We start from the raw sequence: 26,359 nt of genomic DNA, 5'->3' as shown, positions 1-26,359 counted from the left end.
CAAGGATGGCAGAAAAACCAGCGGAAAGTGAAAGATTTGGAAGAAATATAGGCAAGTAGAATGTTTAATTGATTGATTGTTTTTTAGAGCTTTTTTCCTAATGCTTGTAGTTTTAAGGTTTGGTTGGCTTGCTTGCTTTGCTTGTATAAATGTTTGCTCAAGCATTGTAGTTAAGATTGACATCTGCAATCAATAGATAGGCAGGGCTTCAGCTTGTATACATTATACTCTACATTATACTTAACATCCACTAACATTTAAGTATGAGTATAATGTATACAGGCTGAAGCCCCACCTATCTATTGATTGCAGATGTCAATCTTAATTACAATGCTTGAGCAAACATTTATACAAATGAAGCAAACAAGCCAACCAAACCTTTAAACAACAAGCATTAGGAAAATAGCCCTAATTGTATTGCTGTTTTTCATAATCAAGTTCATAGACAAGTCCTTCAACAATTAGAAAATGTTTAAGCTTGAGAAGGGGTCAGAACTTCTCCAAATAAAGTGATGAATTTTGGCTAAGGTATTCAGTTAATTGTGTATATCCAATGAGAACTTCCAACTATTGTCTCTATGGTGGATTTTTTACGTAAATTATGTATAAAAATGTTGTGATCTCTGTAGATTCTGAATAATAATAAGTTTCTTTTTATTTCCAAGTATACCAAGGATGGCAGAAAAACCAGCGGAAAGTGAAAGATTTGGAAGAAATATAGGCAAGTAGAATGTTTAATTGATTGATTGTTTTTTAGAGCTTTTTTCCTAATGCTTGTAGTTTTAAGGTTTGGTTGGCTTGCTTGCTTTGCTTGTATAAATGTTTGCTCAAGCATTGTAGTTAAGATTGACATCTGCAATCAATAGATAGGCGGGGCTTCAGCTTGTATACATTATACTCTGCATTATACTTAACATCCACTAACATTTAAGTATGAGTATAATGTATACAGGCTGAAGCCCCACCTATCTATTGATTGCAGATGTCAATCTTAATTACAATGCCTGAGCAAACATTTATACAAATGAAGCAAGCAAGGCAACCAAACCTTTAAACAACAAGCATTAGGAAAATAGCCCTAATTGTATTGCTGTTTTTCATAATCAAGTTCATAGACAAGTCCTTCAACAATTAGAAAATGTTTAAGCAAGAGAAGGGGTCAGAACTTCTCCAAATAAAGTGATGTATTTTGGATATGGTATTCAGTTTATTGTGTATATCCAATGAGAACTTCCAACTATTGTCGCTATGGTTGATTTTTTTATGTAAATTATGTATAAAAATGTTGTGATCTCTGTAGATTCTGTATAATAATAACTTTCTTTTTATTTCCAAGTACTAGTATACCAAGGATGGCAGAAAAACCAGCGGAAAGTGAAAGATTTGGAAGAAATATAGGCAAGTAGAATGTTTAATTGATTGATTGTTTTTTAGAGCTTTTTTCCTAATGCTTGTAGTTTTAAGGTTTGGTTGGCTTGCTTGCTTTGCTTGTATAAATGTTTGCTCAAGCATTGTAGTTAAGATTGACATCTGCAATCAATAGATAGGCGGGGCTTCTGCTTGTATACATTATACTCTGCATTATACTTAACATCCACTAACATTTAAGTATGAGTATAATGTATACAGGCTGAAGCCCCACCTACCTATTGATTGCAGATGTCAATCTTAATTACAATGCTTGAGCAAACATTTATACAAATGAAGCAAGCAAGCCAACCAAACCTTTAAACAACAAGCATTAGGAAAATAGCCCTAATTTTATTGCTGTTTTTCATAATCAAGTTCATAGACAAGTCCTTCAACAATTAGAAAATGTTTAAGTTAGAGAAGGGGTCAGAACTTCTCCAAATAAAGTGATGTATTTTGGATATGGTATTCAGTTAATTGTGTATATCCAATGAGAACTTCCAACTATTGTCTCTATGGTGGATTTTTTTATGTAAATTATGTATAAAAATGTTGTGATCTCTGTAGATTCTGAATAATAATAACTTTCTTTTTATTTCCAAGTATACCAAGGATGGCAGAAAAACCAGCGGAAAGTGAAAGATTTGGAAGAAATATAGGCAAGTAGAATGTTTAATTGATGGTTTGTTTTTTAGAGCTTTTTTCCTAATGCTTGTAGTTTTTAGGTTTGGTTGGCTTGCTTGCTTTGCTTGAATTAACGTTTGCTCAAGCATTGTAGTTAAGATTGACATCTGCAATCAATAGATAGGCGGGGCTTCAGCTTGTATACATTATACTCTGCATTATACTTAACATCCACTAACATTTAAGTATGAGTATAATGTATACAGGCTGAAGCCCCACCTACCTATTGATTGCAGATGTCAATCTTAATTACAATGCTTGAGCAAACATTTATACAAATGAAGCAAGCAAGCCAACCAAACCTTTAAACAACAAGCATTAGGAAAATAGCCCTAATTTTATTGCTGTTTTTCATAATCAAGTTCATAGACAAGTCCTTCAACAATTAGAAAATGTTTAAGCTTGAGAAGGGGTCAGAACTTCTCCAAATAAAGTGATGTATTTTGGATATGGTATTCAGTTAATTGTGTATATCCAATGAGAACTTCCAACTATTGTCTCTATGGTGGATTTTTTTACGTAAATTATGTATAAAAATGTTGTGATCTCTGTAGATTCTGAATAATAATAACTTTCTTTTTATTTCCAAGTATACCAAGGATGGCAGAAAAACCAGCGGAAAGTGAAAGATTTGGAAGAAATATAGGCAAGTAGAATGTTTATTTAATTGATTGTTTTTTAGAGCTTTTTTCCTAATGCTTGTATTTAAGGTTTGGTTGGCTTGCTTGCTTTGCTTGAATAAATGTTTGCTCAAGCATTGTAGTTAAGATTGACATCTGCAATCAATAGATAGGCGGGGCTTCTGCTTGTATACATTATACTCTGCATTATACTTAACATCCACTAACATTTAAGTATGAGTATAATGTATACAGGCTGAAGCCCCACCTATCTATTGATTGCAGATGTCAATCTTAATTACAATGCTTGAGCAAACATTTATACAAATGAAGCAAGCAAGCCAACCAAACCTTTAAACAACAAGCATTAGGAAAATAGCCCTAATTGTATTGTTGTTTTTCATAATCAAGTTCATAGACAAGTCCTTCAACAATTAGAAAATGTTTAAGCTTGAGAAGGGGTCAGAACTTCTCCAAATAAAGTGATGTATTTTGGATATGGTATTCAGTTAATTGTGTATATCCAATGAGAACTTCCAACTATTGTCTCTATGGTGGATTTTTTTACGTAAATTATGTATAAAAATGTTGTGATCTCTGTAGATTCTGAATAATAATAACTTTCTTTTTATTTCCAAGTATACCAAGGATGGCAGAAAAACCAGCGGAAAGTGAAAGATTTGGAAGAAATATAGGCAAGTAGAATGTTTAATTGATGGTTTGTTTTTTAGAGCTTTTTTCCTAATGCTTGTAGTTTTTAGGTTTGGTTGGCTTGCTTGCTTTGCTTGAATTAACGTTTGCTCAAGCATTGAAGTTAAGATTGACATCTACAATCAATAGATAGGCGGGGCTTCAGCTTGTATACATTATACTCTGCATTAAACTTAATATCCACTAACATTTAAGTATGAGTATAATGTATACAGGCTGAAGCCCCACCTATCTATTGATTGCAGATGTCAATCTTAATTACAATGCTTGAGCAAACATTTATACAAATGAAGCAAGCAAGCCAACCAAACCTTTAAACAACAAGCATTAGGAAAATAGCCCTAATTGTATTGCTGTTTTTCATAATCAAGTTCATAGACAAGTCCTTCAACAATTAGAAAATGTTTAAGCTTGAGAAGGGGTCAGAACTTCTCCAAATAAAGTGATGTATTTTGGCTAAGGTATTCCTGTTAATTGTGTATATCCAATGAGAACTTCCAACTATTGTCTCTATGGATGATTTTTTACGTAAATTATGTATAAAAATGTTGTGATCTCTGTAGATTCTGAATAATAATAACTTTCTTTTTATTTCCAAGTATACCAAGGATGGCAGAAAAACCAGCGGAAAGTGAAAGATTTGGAAGAAATATAGGCAAGTAGAATGATTAATTGATTGATTTTTTTTTAGAGCTTTTTTCCTAATGCTTGTAGTTTTAAGGTTTGGTTGGCTTGCTTGCTTTGCTTGTATAAATGTTTGCTCAAGCATTGTAGTTAAGATTGACATCTGCAATCAATAGATAGGCGGGGCTTCTGCTTGTATACATTATACTCTGCATTATACTTAACATCCACTAACATTTAAGTATGAGTATAATGTATTCAGGCTGAAGCCCCACCTATCTATTGATTGCAGATGTCAATCTTAATTACAATGCTTGAGCAAACATTTATACAAATGAAGCAAGCCTGCCAACCAAACCTTTAAACAACAAGCATTAGGAAAATAGCCCTAATTGTATTGCTGTTTTTCATAATCAAGTTCATAGACAAGTCCTTCAACAATTAGAAAATGTTTAAGCTTGAGAAGGGGTCAGAACTTCTCCAAATAAAGTGATGTATTTTGGCTAAGGTATTCAGTTAATTGTGTATATCCAATGAGAACTTCCAACTATTGTCTCTATGGTGGATTTTTTTATGTAAATTATGTATAAAAATGTTGTGAACTCTGTAGATTCTGAATAATAATAACTTTCTTTTTATTTCCAAGTATACCAAGGATGGCAGAAAAACGAGCGGAAAGTGAAAGATTTGGAAGAAATATAGGCAAGTAGAATGTTTAATTGATTGATTGTTTTTTAGAGCTTTTTTCCTAATGCTTGTATTTAAGGTTTGGTTGGCTTGCTTGCTTTGCTTGAATAAATGTTTACTCAAGCATTGTAGTTAAGATTGACATCTGCAATCAATAGATAGGCGGGGCTTCAGCTTGTATACATTATACTCTGCATTATACTTAACATCCACTAACATTTAAGTATGAGTATAATGTATACAGGCTGAAGCCCCACCTATCTATTGATTGCAGATGTCAATCTTAATTACAATGCTTGAGCAAACATTTATACAAATGAAGCAAGCAAGCCAACCAAACCTTTAAAACAACAAGCATTAGGAAAATAGCCCTAATTGTATTGCTGTTTTTCATAATCAAGTTCATAGACAAGTCCTTCAACAATTAGAAAATGTTTAAGCTTGAGAAGGGGTCAGAACTTCTCCAAATAAAGTGATTTATTTTTGATATGGTATTCAGTTAATTGTGTATATCCAATGAGAACTTCCAACTATTGTCTCTATGGTGGATTTTTTTACGTAAATTATGTATAAAAATGTTGTGATCTCTGTAGATTCTGAATAATAATAACTTTCTTTTTATTTCCAAGTATACCAAGGATGGCAGAAAAACCAGCGGAAAGTGAAAGATTTGGAAGAAATATAGGCAAGTAGAATGTTTAATTGATGGTTTGTTTTTTAGAGCTTTTTTCTTAATGCTTGTAGTTTTTAGGTTTGGTTGGCTTGCTTGCTTTGCTTGAATTAACGTTTGCTCAAGCATTGTAGTTAAGATTGACATCTGCAATCAATAGATAGGCGGGGCTTCAGCTTGTATACATTATACTCTGCATTATACTTAACATCCACTAACATTTAAGTATGAGTATAATGTATACAGGCTGAAGCCCCACCTATCTATTGATTGCAGATGTCAATCTTAATTACAATGCTTGAGCAAACATTTATACAAATGAAGCAAGCAAGCCAACCAAACCTTTAAACAACAAGCATTAGGAAAATAGCCCTAATTGTATTGCTGTTTTTCATAATCAAGTTGATAGACAAGTCCTTCAACAATTAGAAAATGTTTAAGCTTGAGAAGGGGTCAGAACTTCTCCAAATAAAGTGATGTATTTTGGCTAAGGTATTCAGTTAATTGTGTATATCCAATGAGAACTTCCAACTATTGTTTCTATGGATGATTTTTTACGTAAATTATGTATAAAAATGTTGTGATCTCTGTAGATTCTGAATAATAATAACTTTCTTTTTATTTCCAAGTATACCAAGGATGGCAGAAAAAACCGGCGGAAAGTGAAAGATTTGGAAGAAATATAGGCAAGTAGAATGTTTAATTGATTGATTGTTTTTTAGAGCTTTTTTCCTAAAGCTTGTAGTTTTAAGGTTTGGTTGGCTTGCTTGCTTTGCTTGTATAAATGTTTGCTCAAGCATTGTAGTTAAGATTGACATCTGCAATCAATAGATAGGCGGGGCTTCAGCTTGTATACATTATACTCTGCATTATACTTAACATCCACTAACATTTAAGTATGAGTATAATGTATACAGGCTGAAGCCCCACTTATCTATTGATTGCAGATGTCAATCTTAATTACAATGCTTGAGCAAACATTTATACAAATGAAGCAAGCAAGCCAACCAAACCTTTAAACAACAAGCATTAGGAAAATAGCCTTAATTATATTGCTGTTTTTCATAATCAAGTTCATAGACAAGTCCTTCAACAATTAGAAAATGTTTAAGCTAGAGAAGGGGTCAGAACTTCTCCAAATAAAGTGATGTATTTTGGATATGGTATTCAGTTAATTGTGTATATCCAATGAGAACTTCCAACTATTGTCTCTATGGTGGATTTTTTTATGTAAATTATGTATAAAAATGTTGTGATCTCTGTAGATTCTGAATAATAATAACTTTCTTTTTATTTCCAAGTATACCAAGGATGGCAGAAAAAACCGGCGGAAAGTGAAAGATTTGGAAGAAATATAGGCAAGTAGAATGTTTAATTGATTGATTGTTTTTTAGAGCTTTTTTCCTAAAGCTTGTAGTTTTAAGGTTTGGTTGGCTTGCTTGCTTTGCTTGTATAAATGTTTGCTCAAGCATTGTAGTTAAGATTGACATCTGCAATCAATAGATAGGCGGGGCTTCAGCTTGTATACATTATACTCTGAATTATACTTAACATCCACTAACATTTAAGTATGAGTATAATGTATACAGGCTGAAGCCCCACCTATCTATTGATTGCAGATGTCAATCTTAATTACAATGCTTGAGCAAACATTTATACAAATGAAGCAAGCAAGCCAACCAAACCTTTAAACAACAAGCATTAGGAAAATAGCCCTAATTGTATTGCTGTTTTTCATAATCAAGTTCATAGACAAGTCCTTCAACAATTAGAAAATGTTTAAGCTTGAGAAGGGGTCAGAACTTCTCCAAATAAAGTGATGTATTTTGGCTAAGGTATTCAGTTAATTGTGTATATCCAATGAGAACTTCCAACTATTGTCTCTATGGTGGATTTTTTACGTAAATTATGTATAAAAATGTTGTGATCTCTGTAGATTCTGAATAATAATAACTTTCTTTTTATTTCCAAGTATACCAAGGATGGCAGAAAAACCAGCGGAAAGTGAAAGATTTGGAAGAAATATAGGCAAGTAGAATGTTTAATTGATTGATTGTTTTTTAGAGCTTTTTTCCTAAAGCTTATAGTTTTAAGGTTTGGTTGGCTTGCTTGCTTTGCTTGTATAAATGTTTGCTCAAGCATTGTAGTTAAGATTGACATCTGCAATCAATAGATAGGCAGGGCTTCAGCTTGTATACATTATACTCTGCATTATACTTAACATCCACTAACATTTAAGTATGAGTATAATGTATACAGGCTGAAGCCCCACCTATCTATTGATTGCAGATGTCAATCTTAATTACAATGCTTGAGCAAACATTTATACAAATGAAGCAAGCAAGCCAACCAAACCTTTAAACAACAAGCATTAGGAAAATAGCCCTAGTTGTATTGCTGTTTTTCATAATCAAGTTCATAGACAAGTCCTTCAACAATTAGAAAATGTTTAAGCTTGAGAAGGGGTCAGAACTTCTCCAAATAAAGTGATGTATTTTGGCTAAGGTATTCAGTTAATTGTGTATATCCAATGAGAACTTCCAACTATTGTCTCTATGGTGGATTTTTTACGTAAATTATGTATAAAAATGTTGTGATCTCTGTAGATTCTGAATAATAATAACTTTCTTTTTATTTCCAAGTATACCAAGGATGGCAGAAAAACCAGCGGAAAGTGAAAGATTTGGAAGAAATATAGGCAAGTAGAATGTTTAATTGATTGATTGTTTTTTAGAGCTTTTTTCCTAAAGCTTATAGTTTTAAGGTTTGGTTGGCTTGCTTGCTTTGCTTGTATAAATGTTTGCTCAAGCATTGTAGTTAAGATTGACATCTGCAATCAATAGATAGGCAGGGCTTCAGCTTGTATACATTATACTCTGCATTATACTTAACATCCACTAACATTTAAGTATGAGTATAATGTATACAGGCTGAAGCCCCACCTATCTATTGATTGCAGATGTCAATCTTAATTACAATGCTTGAGCAAACATTTATACAAATGAAGCAAGCAAGCCAACCAAACCTTTAAACAACAAGCATTAGGAAAATAGCCCTAGTTGTATTGCTGTTTTTCATAATCAAATTCATAGACAAGTCCTTCAACAATTAGAAAATGTTTAAGCTTGAGAAGGGGTCAGAACTTCTCCAAATAAAGTGATGTATTTTGGCTAAGGTATTCAGTTAATTGTGTATATCCAATGAGAACTTCCAACTATTGTCTCTATGGTGGATTTTTTACGTAAATTATGTATAAAAATGTTGTGATCTCTGTAGATTCTGAATAATAATAACTTTCTTTTTATTTCCAAGTATACCAAGGATGGCAGAAAAACCAGCGGAAAGTGAAAGATTTGGAAGAAATATAGGCAAGTAGAATGTTTAATTGATTGATTGTTTTTTGTTTTTTAGAGCTTTTTTCCTAATGCTTGTAGTTTTAAGGTTTGGTTGGCTTGCTTGCTTTGCTAGTATAAATGTTTGCTCAAGCATTGTAGTTAAGATTGACATCTGCAATCAATAGATAGGCGGGGCTTCTGCTTGTATACATTATACTCTGCATTATACTTAACATCCACTAACATTTAAGTATGAGTATAATGTATACAGGCTGAAGCCCCACCTATCTATTGATTGCAGATGTCAATCTTAATTACATTGCTTGAGCAAACATTTATACAAATGAAGCAAGCAAGCCAACCAAACCTTAATACAACAAGCATTAGGAAAATAGCCCTAATTGTATTGCTGTTTTTCATAATCAAGTTCACAGACAAGTCCTTCAACAATTAGAAAATGTTTAAGCTTGAGAAGGGGTCAGAACTTCTCCAAACAAAGTGATGTATTTTGGCTAAGGTATTCAGTTAATTGTGTATATCCAATGAGAACTTCCAACCATTGTCTCTATGGTGGATGTTTTGGTAAATTATGTATAAAAATGTTGTGATCTCTGTAGATTCTGAATAATAATAACTTTCTTTTTATTTCCAAGTATACCAAGGATGGCAGAAAAACCAGCGGAAAGTAAAAGATTTGGAAGAAATATAGGCAAGTAGAATGTTTAATTGATTGTTTCTTTCTGACTTTGGAGCTTTTTTCCTAATGCTTGTAGTTTTAAGGTTTGGTTGGCTGGCTTGCTTTGCTTGTATAAATGTTTGCTTGAGCATTGTAGTTAAGATTGACATCTGCAATCAATAGATAGGTGGGGCTTCAGCTTGTATACATTATACTCTGCATTATACTCAACATCCACTAACATTTAAGTATGAGTATAATGTATACAGGCTGAAGCCCCACCTATCTATTGATTGCAGATGTCAATCTTAATTACAATGCTTGAGCAAACATTTATACAAATGAAGCAAGCAAGACAACCAAACCTTTAAACAACAAGCATTAGGAAAATAGCCCTAATTGTATTGCTGTTTTTCATAATCAAGTTCATAGACAAGTCCTTCAACAATTAGAAAATTTTTAAGCTTGAGAAGGGGTCAGAACTTCTCCAAAACAAAGTGATGTATTTTGGCAAAGGTATGCAGTAAATGGTGTATATCCAATGAGAACTTCCAACTATTGTCTCTTGTCTGTTTGTCCGTCTGTCCAGCTTTGGATTAAAGTTTTTAGTCAAGGTAGTTTTTGATGAAGTTGAAGTCCAATCGACTTGAAACTTAGTACACATGTTCCTTATAATATGATATTTTTAATTTTTAAGCCAAATTAGAGTTTTGACCCCAATTTCATTGTCCAGTGAACATAGAAAATGATAGTGCAAGTGGGGTATCCGTGTACTATGGACACATTCTTGTTCATCTTGAAATAGTGGACTTTTGGGGCCAAAAAAAGGGCCCTTATCAGCCAACTCCTTTATACAACTGTCATGTGCAATTTGATTTTTGAATTTACATTGATGATTAAAGAATATTATTCAATTTCATTTGTTTATATGAGTTATAGTTTTGTCTTTTAACTATAAAAAATGAAAAACAACAAGCCAAAAATTTCATGCGTCCGAAGCGCTTTTCTGGATTTTCCTTCATCAGAAACGCTCAATGGCAAATATTTGAAAGCCAAGGATGTGTCTGACCTTCCAACCCTTGGAACACCATGAAACATTCATATGATTGAAAGAATAAAAATAAATAAATTTAAAGAAATGTGGGGTTCCAACCCCCAAAACATCCCCTCGGGCCCCCAATGCTATACCATGAGTATTCAGTGCAATTTCATATTGAAATATAGTTTTCATAAATCACTGGGAGTTGGCCTGAAAGAAAGATTTTCTATTTAACTATGCTTTGAAATTGAAGAAATGGTTGAATTATTTCAACAATTAATTTGCTGTACATTTTTTGTCTAGTCTTGTATATATATGAAAGATACATTTAGAAAGGGACTGTTGATAAATAAATTGATTTTAAATTTCGTACCATCACAGACATGTTACTAAATAAATGTATCATACAAAAGTCTATCATTGTAGGTACTGTGCTTCAGTTGTGATGGATGTGGAGTCCTAACAGGCTGACATTTTGGGCAAGGGGAGGTAATACCCCTGTTTTACTCCTCATTTTGGAAGTTCCTTTAGTATTGGGCAATAACTAGACATTTTTATACCCCCGCTTTAAAAAAGTGGGGGTATACTGTTTTACCTCTGTCTGTCCTTCCGTCAGTCTGTCGATCAGTCCGTCCGTCCCATGAATATTTTTGTCACATTTTTCTCAGGAACTACTTGACAAGGATTTCTGAAATTTGGTTTCAGGGTTTATATAAGTCAGCTATACCGTGTGATGCGTTTTCAGATTCATCACTCATCAACTTCCTGTTTACCGAAATATTTCGGCGGGGGTATCATTAGTGAGCAGTAGCTCACAGTTTTACTTGTTTAATTATGTTTATTTTATGTGTATAAGTATTTATATATCAGATGTCTGCTAACAAGTCTATTACTATTGTATGGAGGGTTGTAAAAAAAAACTGTAAGCAGAGATCTATATAACAGTGTTTTAAAGGGTGGAAAAAAATTGCGGGTTACAACTAAACTTTTGGTAAAATTTCAAAATATAAGTTCTGTTTAAAAGCTCATCTCTGGTACTTAATACATCAAAGTATAATAAAATCATCATGATTGGAAAAAAGAAAGTAATGTGAGAAAAATAAATATTTTCGTGACAAACTGTATATTATTAAATGTTGTGAATGAAGTAGACATTTCAGTTATTCAAATGGACTTTAGTGGAGTCAAATAGCATAAACGCCATTGAAGGCAGCCAGGATATCAGCTCCAAGGAAGATGGTTACATAGATCTTTAACCAAGTCGGAGGATTTACAATGAAAGAAATCAGGCAAGTTATTTAAGCCATACATTATCTTTACATCCTGTCAATTTACATGTACATAAAAGTACACAAGACAACATACAATATTATTCTTGTAATTATCTTTTTCACTTACAAAAGTTTATTTTATCTTTAAAGGGAGACAAGTGCAACAAACAAACAATAATGTTTTATTCAATGGGAGATTACTCAGACAATTTTTGTGCAGATGGAATAAGATCAAACCTTTTTCTAACTCTTAAATTCTTTACACAGACAGGATTGATGCTATATAATTGGGTAGTAAGAAACAGAATAACTTTGATAAAATTTTAGGATGACAGTCATACTGAATTGTAAAAATATATAATTTATGTCAATTTTTGTCGAGCCTGCGAATTTTGTCGCAGAAAGCTCGACATAGGTATAGTGATCCGGCGGCGGCGGCGTTAGCTAACTTCTTGAAAGCTTTATATTTTAGAAGCTAGAAGACCTGGATGCTTCATACTTTGTATATAGATGCCTTATGTTATGAAGTTTCTGTCTGCCATATGTCCATTGTCCTTGACCTCATTTTCATGGTTCAGTCAATACTTGAAAAAAAAAGTCATCATTTTTTGTAATGTTAATTTCTTTCTTATTATGAGTAATAGGATAACTATATTTAGTATGTGCGTACCTTGTAAGGTCCTCATGCCCATCAGACAATTTTCATTTGACCTCGACCTCATTTCATGGATCGGTGAACAAAGTTAAGTTTTCGTGGTCAAGTCCATATATCAGATACTATAAGCAGTAGGTCTACTATATTTGGTATATGGAATGATTGTAAGGTGTACATGTCCAACTGGTAGGTGTAATCTGACCTTGACCTCATTTTCATGGTTCAGTGGTCAAAGTTAAGTTTTTGAGTTTTGGTCTTTTTTTCTAATACTATTTGCAAAAGGTCAACTATAAATGGTGTATGGAAATATTTTATGATGTACATGTCAGTCTCACAGGTTTTATTTGACCTTGACCTCATTTTCACGGTTCATTTCTCAGTGTTAAGTTTTTGTGTTTTGGTCTGTTTTTCTTCAACTATAAGCAATAGATCAACTATATTTGATGTATGGAAGGATTGTAAGGTGTATATGTCTGTCTGGCAGGTATCATCTGACCTTGACCTCATTTTCATGGTTCATTGGTCAATGTTAAGTTTTCATGGTTAAGTTTGTTTCTTAGATACTATAAGCAATAGGTCAACTATATTTAATGCCTAAATTGATTGTAAGGTGTACATGTCTGTCTGGCATGGTTCATCTGACCTTGACCTCATTTTCATGGTTCATTGGTCAATGTTAAGATTTCTTGTTTAAGACTGTTTCTTAGAAACAATAAGCAATAGGTCAACTATGTTTGGTTTATTGAATGATTGTAAGGTGTACATGTATTTCTCGTTTGGTTTATCTGACCTTGACCTCATTTTCTTGGATCATGTTAAGTTTATGTGTTACTTGTAGTAAAGCTTTGTATTTAGGACTATCAACATAAAATCAATGGTTAGTAAAGAAGGCGAGACATTTCAGCGTGTGCACTCTTGTTATTCCTTTTAGGTTATTTCTGAGACAAGTTTCATGGGAGTAAGACTCGGTGGCTTTATACAGCAAAGATATAAGTAGGTTTATAATTTCTTTATTTGAAACAAATATTTTCATAATAAATTAAAAAAATATCAGGAAAATAATGTGCCCTGAGGATTGAAAAAAATATATAATCAACATCGTTATAGGTTACAACAAACCATTAAATATTATGGATGCAGCCAGTTTAAAAGATAACATGATATTCAGAATTAAAAGTATGACTTATCCTGATTGAATCATGTGTGCAACCATTATTTTTTATTACTAGACACTTCAAGCACTCTGCATTAAACCAAAGGCAAAATAATGTATTTCCCTCAGCGCTAAAGGGACTGAAGTGTTTTCTACGTTGTGAGGAGACATATTTTAAAGTGCAGAATTGATAGGCAAGGAAGATTTTTGGACTGAATAATACTAACATCCTTTTACTTTAGTCATGTATAACCTATATCTATATATACATTTAATTTTCCAACAGTAATTCTAATCTAAACATTTTTTTAATCATTACGTTTTCCAGGTTAGCATTCAGTTTGTCCATAAGGATTGAGACTGGAAATGGCAATTGGAGCAGACTTTTAAGGTAAGATTTAAACACTACTCATTCTTGCTTAAAATTTGTGTAGTTTAAAAGTTTAAAATTTACCACTAATGCATTACTATGAAAAATTATAATTGTAATTCCTACGTCATTATTATTTTTGAGTAAATATTTTTTCAGTTCTTTTATATTTTATGACAAATTAATTAAAAAGTGTCTTATTTCATTTTCAGGATGCCATTACTGTGGCTGCATGAAATAATTGTGTGATCTATTCTGTAAAAAGAAAAAAAAAAGCAATTGAAAAATGTTAAATATGTTTTAAGAAAACAAATTGTAAGATTCTCCATTTTCTACAAGAATGGAAGTTTGAATTTCTAATGATCTTAAAATTTAAATTTAGGAAAATTTCTTTTTATCCCTTGCATAAAATGGCTAGATCTTTTTATACTTACAAACCTCAGAGGGAGTATTAACACTTCTAGTGGTTTAGAATGGAGGATCTAAAAAAAAAGAAAAAAAAAAAACTTTTGTAAAATATTTCAATTTATTTCACAAGAAGCATAGTTAAAGAACATCTAGGGTGACAATGAAAGAGTACCGTTGAAAGGCTTGTATAGTTTGCACTGGTACATAGTCCGCACCCCCTTCTCCCCACGAAATTTTAGGTAAAAAAACTTTTTGTAACTGTTAGAAAAGGTCTAATGAAACTCCGGTAATTTCAAATCCTGTGCGTTTTCGTTTGCGGTATTTTCTTGGAAAAACCTTTTTTCCATCATCAAACAGAAGCTGAAACTGCTTGTAAATGATTCTAGAACGCTTCATTATTGTTAAAATAAGTTTAATTCACTTAAAAAACAATTTAGAAACTTGTGTATGTTTAAACAGGAAGTTTAAAAAGCACGTGTAAAAGAAGAAATTAACCGGTGAGAGTCGAAATCCGTACATAACAGATATCACTATAATACGACTTTGAAAGTAAAACAGTTCCATCCTTTTGTAAAACAGTCTTTAATATATCTATCACATTAATGTTTGAAGCGTCTTAAGCTAATACAAACCATATTAGTCAGTATGAAACACCAAAACGGAATGAACAATAACCGATTACGTTTTGTAGTTTACAAATTCTAAGCTGGTTTACGGTTGTCTTTTTCACTATGTTTGTATCGTTTCAATCAAGCAGATACCAGTTTATTTCAACCAATGCATTGAAAAGAAACGAGAAATTTGTAATGAAAGGTTTAGTTTTTATATTTATCAGTATTAATTTGATATTGAATAGAAATAACTTATTAATATGGATGAGTTAAAATTATTAGTTTGAAAAATGATAAGAGCGCCCTCTACAATATAAATAACAAAGATGGCGGAACGTAAACAAACCACCTCGCCCGCGAAATTGAAATTTTTCTCTTATTTCTTGCTTATTGTACTCTATAGTCCGCACCCCGTCTGGAAGGTCCAATTTTGGAGAATAAAACCGCGGACTATACAAGCCTTTCTACGGTACTAAATGTTATATTGAAATTTGTTGATTTAAAAAAAAAATCATATTCTTATTCCATTAAATTTTTTTTTTTTGTTACAAGACAGCAAGGGTGAAAAATTGTGTTTAATCCTTCAAAAAATTATTTATATTTTTTTAAATGGAAATTAAAATTCTTTTTGATTAATTTTGCAATATTGATGATAAATTTAAGATGTAACATATAGCAAATTTTTTTTATATTTATTTACTTTCCATTGCAAACATGTGTCAAACGAAAGCCTATCACTTGAGGTATTCTGCCCAGTTGTAATGAAGTCCCAATTAGGGTCAAATTTGGGGAAAGGGGAGGTAATAATACTGTTGAACTAATCATACTGGAAGATCCTTCAGTGTAAGCAATATACTAGACATTTTTTAATCAACATAATTTATGATATATGTGTGAGGTTTTTTTTTTTACATATCAGATGTTTGCTAATTTTATTGACTATTATTTAGAGCTCTGTAAATAAAAAAAAAATGTAAACAAAGTTCTAAATAATAGATTTTTATCAGGGGAGGATCCTGGATTTTTGAAAAGAGGGAGGGCATATTTCCATCAAAATGAAGAAAATTTTTTCAGATGATATAAAACTTAAAAACGATGTATTTTCCAATCAAAGTCAGGCATACATCCTCTATGCCAACCCCCTTGAATCCATCACTGTTTACTGTGGGAGAAATTATTTGGTCACTACTATTATTGAGTATATTCTCAAAAAATGATCAGTTGAAAGTGCAGGCATCTGATATTTTTGATGAACTGTATTTTGTAAAAATAAATGGAAAACAAATACATTGACAAGTGATTAAATAAACTGCTTTAAACAAAAATAACATGAGACTTTTATAAACTAGTGTCTAAAGGTTTTGACAAAACTCATAGAATAGGACATTCATTCACTTACATTGATACAATGATGACAGCCATCTTGGCAGCCAGGATAGCAGCTCTAAGGAAGATTGTCAATTCTTCAACCAATTCTGAGGCTTTACCAGGAAATATTTGTGGTAAGTTTAAATACTCCACAAACTTGATAGTAAAGGCATTAAAACAATTATTTTCTTGAGGATTCTTTTTCTATTATTGACATTGATTTTATCTTTACATAACATAAATTTGTTTTCAACATTGAAACCATAATCATTTGTTATTAGTTTATCCATCTAAATTTGGTATCCAGTTTACAGATTGAAAGTTGATAATACAAAATTTTGAAAGAAATAAAGCATAATGATTGGCCAGGTTTTCATTTGTTAATGTAAGCGTGACATTCTGCATAACAGCACATGGCTCAGCAGGATAACAATTATTTTAATGTCCTTTGGTGCAGAAAAATAGACAGCAAATACTGTCCATCGACAATTTGATTCTAAATTTAAAAGACATTAAAAAACATGAAATTCAGCATTTATATATAACTCGAATAACACATAGCTGTGATGCTGATAAAGCAGATTGTCACCACTTGAAAAAACACTGTCAACTTTGGATTTGCATTGGTTGAAAATGTTATACTCTCATGGCTATGTGTTATTTATATGCTGTATTGTTAAAGAAATCTAACATGCTTGGATTGATCTGTAAAAGAAATATTTCAAACAATCCTTTTTTTTTATTATTTGATTATAGGTTGATGTAATGTATTCATGGTGTTGAAGTAAAACTTGGGAGATCTGATACTGCTAACATTTTGGTAGGTATGAGTATATTTGATTTTATGGTTTTGCCAAAGTCTGCTTACAAGTCTATAGAAAATTTGTAATTCGAATAAAACTTTAATTGATGTTATGGTTAAAAAATGTCTCTTAATCTTTATTTCATCTTTATATTTTCTGCTGTAACTGTAATTGTAATTACAGTCCTTTTCAACTACTTTCTCTTATTCACTCTGTTAAAGTGATGTACTGAACAGTGGTGGATCCAGAACTTTTTATAATGGGGGGGGGGGGGGGGCCCACTGACTGACCTAAGGGGGGGCCGCTCCAGTCATGCTTCAGTGATTCCCTATATTATCAACCAAATTTTTCTTACAAAAGGGGGGCCGGGGCCCCCAGCCCCCCTGGATCCGCCTATGCTGAATGAGAGAATGGTTTTATGATAATAGAGTATTGTATTCACTGAAGTAAGGGAGGTAATCTACCATTTATTTGTCATGAAAAGGCTGTCAGAAAGATGAGATGTTTAATAGCTTTGCTTGAATTATTCAGTTTTGTATTTTTTCATTACAAATTTTCAAAGAATTCATTTCTTTTGTTTATATATTGAGAAAATATTTTGAGTAAATGTCAATGATAATGAACTAAACAATGCAAGTTTATCAAAGAGAAGGGAAAGATACCAAAGAGATATTCAAACTCATAAGGCAAAAACGAAATAGCCACAGTAATATTATTCCAGTATGTCAATTTAAAAATAAATTACAGCTTAATAGCTTCTGCATGTATCTGACACTATGTGTGATAGATATGATAGCAGTCATAGTGATTTTAACACCTTAAAAATCAAAATTGGTATATAAAGATGGCTTTCCATTTTATCATAAATTTAGCTGCATGATGTCTATTGCAATATTTTTTGTAGTAATCAATAAATTTGAATAGAAAACAAGTTTTTTTTAATACAACAATATCTGTCTATTTAAATAAAAAAAATGCCACTCAAATATTTTAATCCCTAAAACATGACTTTAACATTACCTTATTCATATATTTTAACATTACTTAATTATTATGAATTGTCAATGAATGAAATATTATTTAAATTCTTTTACAGGTAAAAGTGTAACTGCTGCTGCCTTAGTGTGTGGTCAGTCCTGTGGACAATAATTATGGGTCAATCCTGTGGACGATAATAATCATGCAAACCATATGATAAACTAGTGTTGTTTTGTTTTTACTATTATCATCCAAACCATATGATAAACTAGTGTTGTTTTGTTTTTACTATTATCGTCCAAGCCATATGATAAACTTGTTTTGTTTTGTTTTTACTATTATCGTCCAAACCATATGATAAACTTGTTTTGTTTTTACTATTATCATCCAAACCATTATTGATAAACTTGTTTTGTTTTTACTATTATCATCCAAACCATATGATAAACTTGTTTTGTTTTTACTATTATCATCCAAACCATCTGATAAACTTATTTTGTTTTTACTATTATCATCCAAACCATACGATAAACTATTGTTGTTTTGTTTTTACTATAATCCTTAAATGATTTATTCTCTATTCTTTTAACCCCATCCAGACCCTCATACTTATCATATTTAGTTGTCATAGATTATCTTCAGTATCAAATGGCACTCTGTATTTTTTTTGGGGGGTGGGGGTTGTCAAAATCAAATTTTAAGTGTCCCAATTGAAATGAATGGACTTGTGAAACAAGAAAGCAAAATTAAGCAGCTTCTATCATAATTTTATAATGTGAATGATAAGATGGTTTGCATATTTTTTAGTTTGTTTCACTGCTTGTAGTTGTCAGATGCCAGCATTGAAGATTCAAATTAAAATGAAAATTCATTATATGAAAGTGTTGAAAAAAGGCCAATAATACTCTTTTACTGTAAATTCAGAAATTAATGTGTGCATTTATTATTGTAAATTCTCGACATCTGGCAAAGGTGTGAAATTTAATTACTACGATTGCAAAGATTTGATGAAGGAAATTTACTACTAAAATTATGAATGCGACTGTTTATTATTGTGAACCATACTGTTGCATTTTTCGCATTAATAAAAACATCACAATAATTTATGATTTTACAGTAATTATTATTGGAGTAATAGATTATGAGCCAACAGATAATATTGCTCTCTTTCATACATTTCGTAATGAAGAAATTTGACTTTAAAGTTATCTCCCTTCCTTAGAAAAAATTTAGTACTCGTTCCCTGCAGAATGCTCAATTATTACAATTAGATATGTAAATTGAACTGTACTACAATATACCCAATCAGATTTAGTATTAGAAAAGGATAGAAGTGCAAAAAGATTAAGAATCTTTGCAAAATAACAAAACTTGGGGTTTAGATGGAAGAAATAAAAGGCAATTATATTTTCTAGGTGATAAGTTTTTTGCACATATTTAGAAGTGGAGTTTATTTAAATCACTCTAGGAAATGGGTCAAAAACACCTCAAATAAACAAATTTAGTATGTTTTTACCTTTTTATTGTAGCTTGTACAATATTTTTGTTTGTTTAAGATTTCTTTTATATTGTTTGAAATGCTGTTTTTAAAAGAACAAGACAAACTCTGGATTCATGTTTTTTGTTGTTGAATTCTATAAATTCTTATACATTTAGTATTAAGTTATTATTGATATATATATATTAATTATTTCTTTAATATTTATAATGATTTTGCTTTTGAAGCAAATTGTCTTGTTTCATTTAGGTATTGTGTAATGTGATGCATTATAATGGTATTTGATGAATACATTGATTGGTAAATAAAATTTATTTTAGAAAATTCGTCTTATTTGACTCTCGATGACAATTGAAGGGGGAAGAGGTTTCTTTTGTAAGGGATATGCAACTATTCTGCCCATAATATTCATATAGCTTACTCAGGTGAACAGGGAATTTTGAAATACCTTCTTGTTTCTAGAAATTACAGCATCACAATCCATAACGCAATCTGTATGAAAGTTATTTTAGATTTCAAGCAATAAAGCATTAAAGTACCATCATGCCAAAGACCTTAGGGAGAATATTTGATATGTGACGGGTGATTTTTATTTCCATCACATTGTGTCTATCCTCATCATTCTTCAATTTTGTAGAAATTTTCTCAACCTCAGGCAACATGGGATTATTGCCATGTCTGTCTGCCTAGGTTGTGACTGGTTTAGAACTAAGAATGCCTTGAAGGAAATTAATTTACTGGGTATAATTGTTGCCCATCACCTCAGGTGTGTGTTGTTAGAAAGTTATCTGCAAGGTCAAGGTCGCAATAGTTTTTAACTATTGAAGTCCCACTCAGAACTTTTGAAATCTTTGCAGGATATGAGATGAGATCAGTTTGGGACCTTTACTTGGTATGATTCATGCCTTCCATGCCAGAGGGAGTGCATAAAATAAAGTTTGGAATGGTTATTTGCAAGGTCAAGGTCACGACCATAATTTCAAATACCGCTAAAGTTGTCTCACAGTCACAATGTTTGATTGCTTTGAAGGATATTAATGATAAAATGCTTGCCCACCACCAAAGGGTGAATTAATTGGTTTGAATGTTTGGCTACAAATTAAAGTTCAATAGGTTTTATATTATTTAAGATAAATACAAGGGACATAAAATATCTTTTTGTGAACTTCGCAGTATTCCGACACAGGGATAAAAACATTATTCAACACTTTATCCTACATTCTGTTGATACCTATGTTTTGGCATTGCACAATATCATTTTTCTCTCTCGACTTTTAATGTCCTCTTTACACTAAATCCATTGGATGAAGGATGTGTACTTATTGATATTTGAGTCTTATATACATAATTGTTTTATTATTATTGGCCTTGAATTAGCTTTTAGTAACTTCGAGTACTCTCAGATCTCAACTGTGTATTTTTGGTGTGCCAAGTGCACTATTCTCATCACTTGTCGTCTGTTAACGTCTACAAAAATCTTCTCTGAAATTGCTGGACAAAATTTTACCAAACTCTACCACAATCATCATTTGGGTATATTTAGTTTTTAATGTGTCCGATGACCCCTGCTTGCCAACCAACATGACTAAAAATGTAACATAAATTTTCTCTTATCTTGAAAACTACTAGACATAGAGAAAACCTGACGGGCAGAAATGTTCAGAATGTCGAGATCTCCATACTGTCACATCAACACTGTCAGACGACTTCTTATTAGAGTTATTGCCCTTTAATGACGATTTTTATTAATTATTTGCGTTTTTGCCTACTATTTTGAAAATTATAATAGATAGATACAAATTTTAGATAGCACATATGATCAGCAAGACAATATCTACACATACGTAAACATGGCTGAAATTGTCAGTTGATTCTTTATTGGAGTTATTGTCCTTAAATGAAGATTTTTACCAATATTTTTTATGTTATTGCCTATTGATTTGAAACTATAATAGAGAGAAACTTTAAATAGCAAAAATGATCCACAAGGCAATATCTACAATTAAGTTGATGTTCAACACTTTATATAGGAGTTAATGCCCTTAAATGACATTTTTGCCTATTATAAAATAAAAAAGACATTTTTAAAGCAAATCAAGCTCTGCAAATAGGTCACTTGTCTTAAAATCTAGGAGTTATTCATAAATGACCAGTCATGAATTATATTCTTGTCTACAATGTTGGAGAGTGTACATTGTTGGAGATGAACAAAGGCCTAGGTGAGCAATACAAGCCTTTAGTTGTTAGTTGTTTTTGTTCTATGTATCGATCTGATGGGCGAGGGTTGAGAGACCGCAAACATGTTTTAGCCCTGCCACATTCTGTATGTGCCTGTCCCAAGTCAAAAGCCTATAGTTCAGTGATTGACATTTGTTGCTCTATATCATATTTGTTTTTCGTTTGTTTTGTTCAATCCGTAAAGGCCATTAGTTTTCTCATTTGAATTGTTACTATTTGTCATTTCAGGGCCTTTTATAGCTTGCTATCTGGTATTGATTTTGCTCATTGTTGAAGGCTGTATCGACAGGTGACTTATAGGTGCGAACTTCTACATCATTTGGTCTCGGTTGGAGAGTTGTCTCATTGGCAATCATTACACATCTTCTAAGGGAGTTACCATTTGATTTTTATGGGGGGCTAGGATGAAAAATTTTGTCTTGCATTTTTTTTTAGTTGTAATCTCTGTCCTGCCTTTCTTTTATTAGTTTATCCTTACTTTTTTTACATAAATTGTCATCCTGTTTTTTTTTTGTTTTTGCGAAGTTGCTCATCCTGCCTTTTTTTTTTTAACTCAAAACTCCTTTCCTGCCTTTTTTTTCAAATTTCATCCTAGCCCCCATAAAAATCAAATGGTAACTCCCTTATTTGAATATATATATTTTGAAGATACAAGTGTGGACACAGATCAGTGTGGATAGTAATAGTTTGGTTTGATTCATGGTACTTTGTGACTTTCATACTGAAGTTTGCAAGATATGCTTTATACAAATAGTAATATTAAGGAGGTATTACTATATTTGTTCTCTTTTTTAGCAGAACTTACAGATATTTTTTATTGAATTTGTAGGCTTATCTACAATGTTTGTTTAGTATGGTGTTCACCACCCTAGTAGCATTTGTGCATGCTTTGGTTTGAATGTCTTTCTCATTGGGTCTACTGAAGAAGATGGAGTCAAATTGATGACAATACTTCACATAATAGTCCACTCTATTTTAGTGCCATCTGTGAGCATGTTTTGTGCCTAGACCCACAAGGCTTTTTGTTTATTTCTAGAAGTCAAATAAGATAAAGTATGTAAAGTAAAAGAAATTTTATATATTTTTACTTAATTTAAAATGGAAAAGATAGTGCAGAATTTCATAGTTAAAGTTAAAAGAATTACAACACTGATCTAATTTTATGTGAAAAATCAACACTTGCTCTCCTTTTTCATTTACTTTTTCATTCCAGAAGTTTGTTATGTATTTATGTTTTATAAATAACAAACTTGTTGCATAAAAGTGTCAAATAATGAAAAGGAAGTATGCAACTGTAAATTTGAGAAAAAAATACATTAGACAACAGTAGTTGTTATTTCTATAACAAAATTTTATTATTTTACCAACTAGTTTTAATGTTCAACAATGTAAGATAAATTCTTAGTCTGTTTAAGCCTTGTGAGTTTCGTCCCTTTACATGGATTTAAAACAATTACCATTTGTACTTGGGACTCTTCAGTAGGCAGTACAGATGGTTAGAAAAACGGGTTAATAAACACATAGAAACATATTGCAGTTTGATAGTAGTTTTCTGGTAAATAAATATTTGAATCTGGTAGAATTTTTTTTTATAGTTCAAATAGAAATAAACTGTTGAAACAGAGATATCTCTCGCTTTTTTGTTATACAAATAGTATAATGCAACTGTTGAATTCAAAATGGCAATTTTCAAACATGTAAACTATGCATAACATTCAGTCGATGAACCATGACTGAAGGTTCAGGGCCAAATAACATGATGTGACAAAATGATAATTCCTATAAAACATGCATACCAAATACCATTGACTGGTGGCGGATCCAGGGGGGGGGGGGGGGGGGGGGGGGGGGGGTCCGGGGGTTGGAACCCCCCTTTTTTTTTGACGATCAATGCCCTTTATCCTGGGTTAGGAACCCCCCCCCCCCCCCCTTTTATAAATGGCTGGATCCGCCCCTGAATATCATCGTTGACAACTTTTGGCTACAGAACATTTTGGATCCTAGGTTACGGCCAAATGTTTCCTCAAGCTTTTAGGTCGGAAAAATGCACAAAATCATCGTTTTTTGACAATAAATCCAACATGTGATGACTTTGAAGCCTAGAATGTACTCTAATGAAGAGATGTGTTTAATGTAGTAGTAAGGCTTTTGAAATAGGTCCATTTAAGAATCAAATTATGGCCATTTTAATATTTTATGATACAGTTGTATTTCAAGGCCATATTTGGCCTAAAGTGAACCTTGTCCTTTCACCAAAGGACAAATCAGGGTTTTTTTTCATCTTGTCGTAAAGGGATTAAAGTAATCCCAAATTTCACAACCATATAATAATATTGGCAAAATTGTGTGATCGAATACATATAATGAAATTTTGGGTGAAGGACAATGAGAAATAAATTCCTTACACAGTTTAAAATAAGCTTTTAGACCCTTCTGATAAAGTTCATTTTGAGCATAGGAGAAATATCCAGATGAACAGAACGTAATGCCAAGATAATTACATTTGCTATAACTTCAACAATTTTTGCATTGTATTTGAAATTATCTTTGAGATGTCTGCTTGCCTTATCGAATATAAGTACTTTTGTTTTAGATAAATTCACAGTAAGACACCACTGTTTGCAAAACTTGTCTAAAATATCTAGTTTTTGTTGAAGTCCATGTGATGAGGAGGAGAGCAGAACAATATCATCTGCATACATCAAACAATGTATAGGCCGAGAGTTTAGTATAATCGGGTTCGATGTTTGTTTCAGTGATAAAGGAAGTTAGGACTTAGATTGTCGCCTTGCTTATCTCCCAATTTACTTTCAAACAGTTCAGTGCGAGCAGTGTTACTTGTTTTTATACAAGATTTACTTACAGAATACATATTCTTAATAACATTACAAAATTTAGTACTAACCCCTATTTCTAGGAGATTAAGTCGTAATCCTGTATGAATTACAGTGTCAAAAGCCTTTCTTGGATCAACAAAGCAGGCAAACACTCTACCATCCTTTTGTGAACAATATTTATCAATAATACATATGGTCAGATGTTATAGCCTTTTTAGTGAAACCAATTGGAGAGTCATCAATTAGATTGTGCTTTATTAAAAAATTATCCAATCTAGAGTTTAATATGCAATTGAATAATTTACCGGATGACAACAAATCATTTATTTTCAAAGCTACAGATGTTTTGCAGTAAATAGAGTTGAAGTGTGTAATTTCAACCAGAGACATATAACTTTATACGAGGGTCTGGAAGGGTTTACACTGGGAATATAGCTTGTATACTGTGTCCTAGGTTTACTGCAGAATACAGCAATATTGATCTTTTTTAATATAAGACAACTATAAACAGCATGGTTTTGACCATTTTACCCAAGTTTGGTCCAATCCAAGTTGAGAATGATAAATCCGATTGACCAGTCAATACCAATATTAATATTCCAGATACCCATTTTCTGCACAAATCTTTTGTCTTTTTTAATAATATCTGTGACCAATAGAAATAGACCTTGCAGTTGTTGACTCCCCCTAAAAAGTTGGGTCTTCTACCTATAATTTATGACCATATATCAAAATTTGAATCTTATCCTTAAGTAAGAGTAGATATTCAAAGCCCTTATTCTGCAATAATTTGTCTATTTTCAGTATGTGTGACCTTAGACTTCTTAAATAAAGAAGTATCTTCCTCTTATGATGAAACATGATATAATCTATCAAAGTTTTGGTCAAGTTCCAACAAAAGTTCTCATCCAGACAACCTGTTCTTGCACTTCAAGTAAACCTCAAATTGATGGGGATCACCCTACTCCTGACTCCATGCCAATTAAGCTTTGTTTTTTGTTCCTATAATAGTATATACTAGTATTCACAGTGCACTTGGCAGAGAAGTAAAAAATACAAATTTTGAAATCTTAGGTTTGAACAAGCTAGGGATTGAATCAATGACCTCATGCACTCAATGTGAGATACCGGTAACTATGACAAACTTATGTCTTCAACAAGGAATTACTAATAAAGAGTTTAAATTTTTTTTTTAAAAACTGCCAACATGGCTAAGTAAATGGAATTTTACAAGAGTGCACACGCTGAAATGTTTCGCCTGCTGTACTGACCAAAATAAAGGTTTTACTGTTATTACATAAGCTTAACAGAATCAATGATCGATGACAATAAGGTCAAGGTCAGATAACCCATGGCAGAAATACATGTACACCTTCAAATCATTCCGTACACAGAATGTTGGCCTTTATAGTATCAAAGAAACAAACCAAACTGTGAAACCTAAACATCGTCCAATGAACCATGAAAATGGGGTCAAAGTCAGATGATACATGACAGACAGACATGTACACCTTGCAATCATTCCATGCACCAAATATAGTTGTTCTATTCACAGGCACTTGTCTCAGATTTTTTTTTGTATTTACCTTCATATATTAAGGTATATAGAAGGAAAAACAAATTCTGAGACAAGTGCCTGTGGTTCTATTGCTTATATTATCTACGAAACTGGCTTAACCAGAAAAACTAAATATTGACCAATGAACCATGAAA

At 32.1% G+C, this 26,359-nt stretch overlaps 2 long non-coding RNA genes across 2 annotated transcripts; both read left to right on the top strand.

Moving 5' to 3' along the window:
- The first annotated feature begins 13,356 nt into the window (after nucleotides 1-13,356).
- On the top strand, nucleotides 13,357-14,461 carry LOC127733332 (uncharacterized). The gene is made up of 3 exons (XR_007997083.1): nucleotides 13,357-13,375; nucleotides 13,864-13,926; nucleotides 14,118-14,461. It is a non-coding gene; the product is annotated as an uncharacterized LOC127733332 (long non-coding RNA).
- A 1,024-nt stretch (nucleotides 14,462-15,485) lies between these two features.
- LOC127733328 (uncharacterized) lies at nucleotides 15,486-19,895 on the top strand. Its single transcript, XR_007997079.1, has 3 exons — nucleotides 15,486-16,426; nucleotides 17,049-17,112; nucleotides 18,192-19,895. It is a non-coding gene; the product is annotated as an uncharacterized LOC127733328 (long non-coding RNA).
- The last annotated feature ends 6,464 nt before the right edge of the window (nucleotides 19,896-26,359 follow it).

Source organism: Mytilus californianus, unplaced genomic scaffold (genome assembly GCF_021869535.1).
Source record: "Mytilus californianus isolate M0D057914Y unplaced genomic scaffold, xbMytCali1.0.p SCAF_3, whole genome shotgun sequence".
Classification (NCBI taxonomy): domain Eukaryota; kingdom Metazoa; phylum Mollusca; class Bivalvia; order Mytilida; family Mytilidae; genus Mytilus; species Mytilus californianus.
Note: the sequence above shows the minus strand (reverse complement) of the source record. Positions and strands in the feature narration are given on the sequence as shown.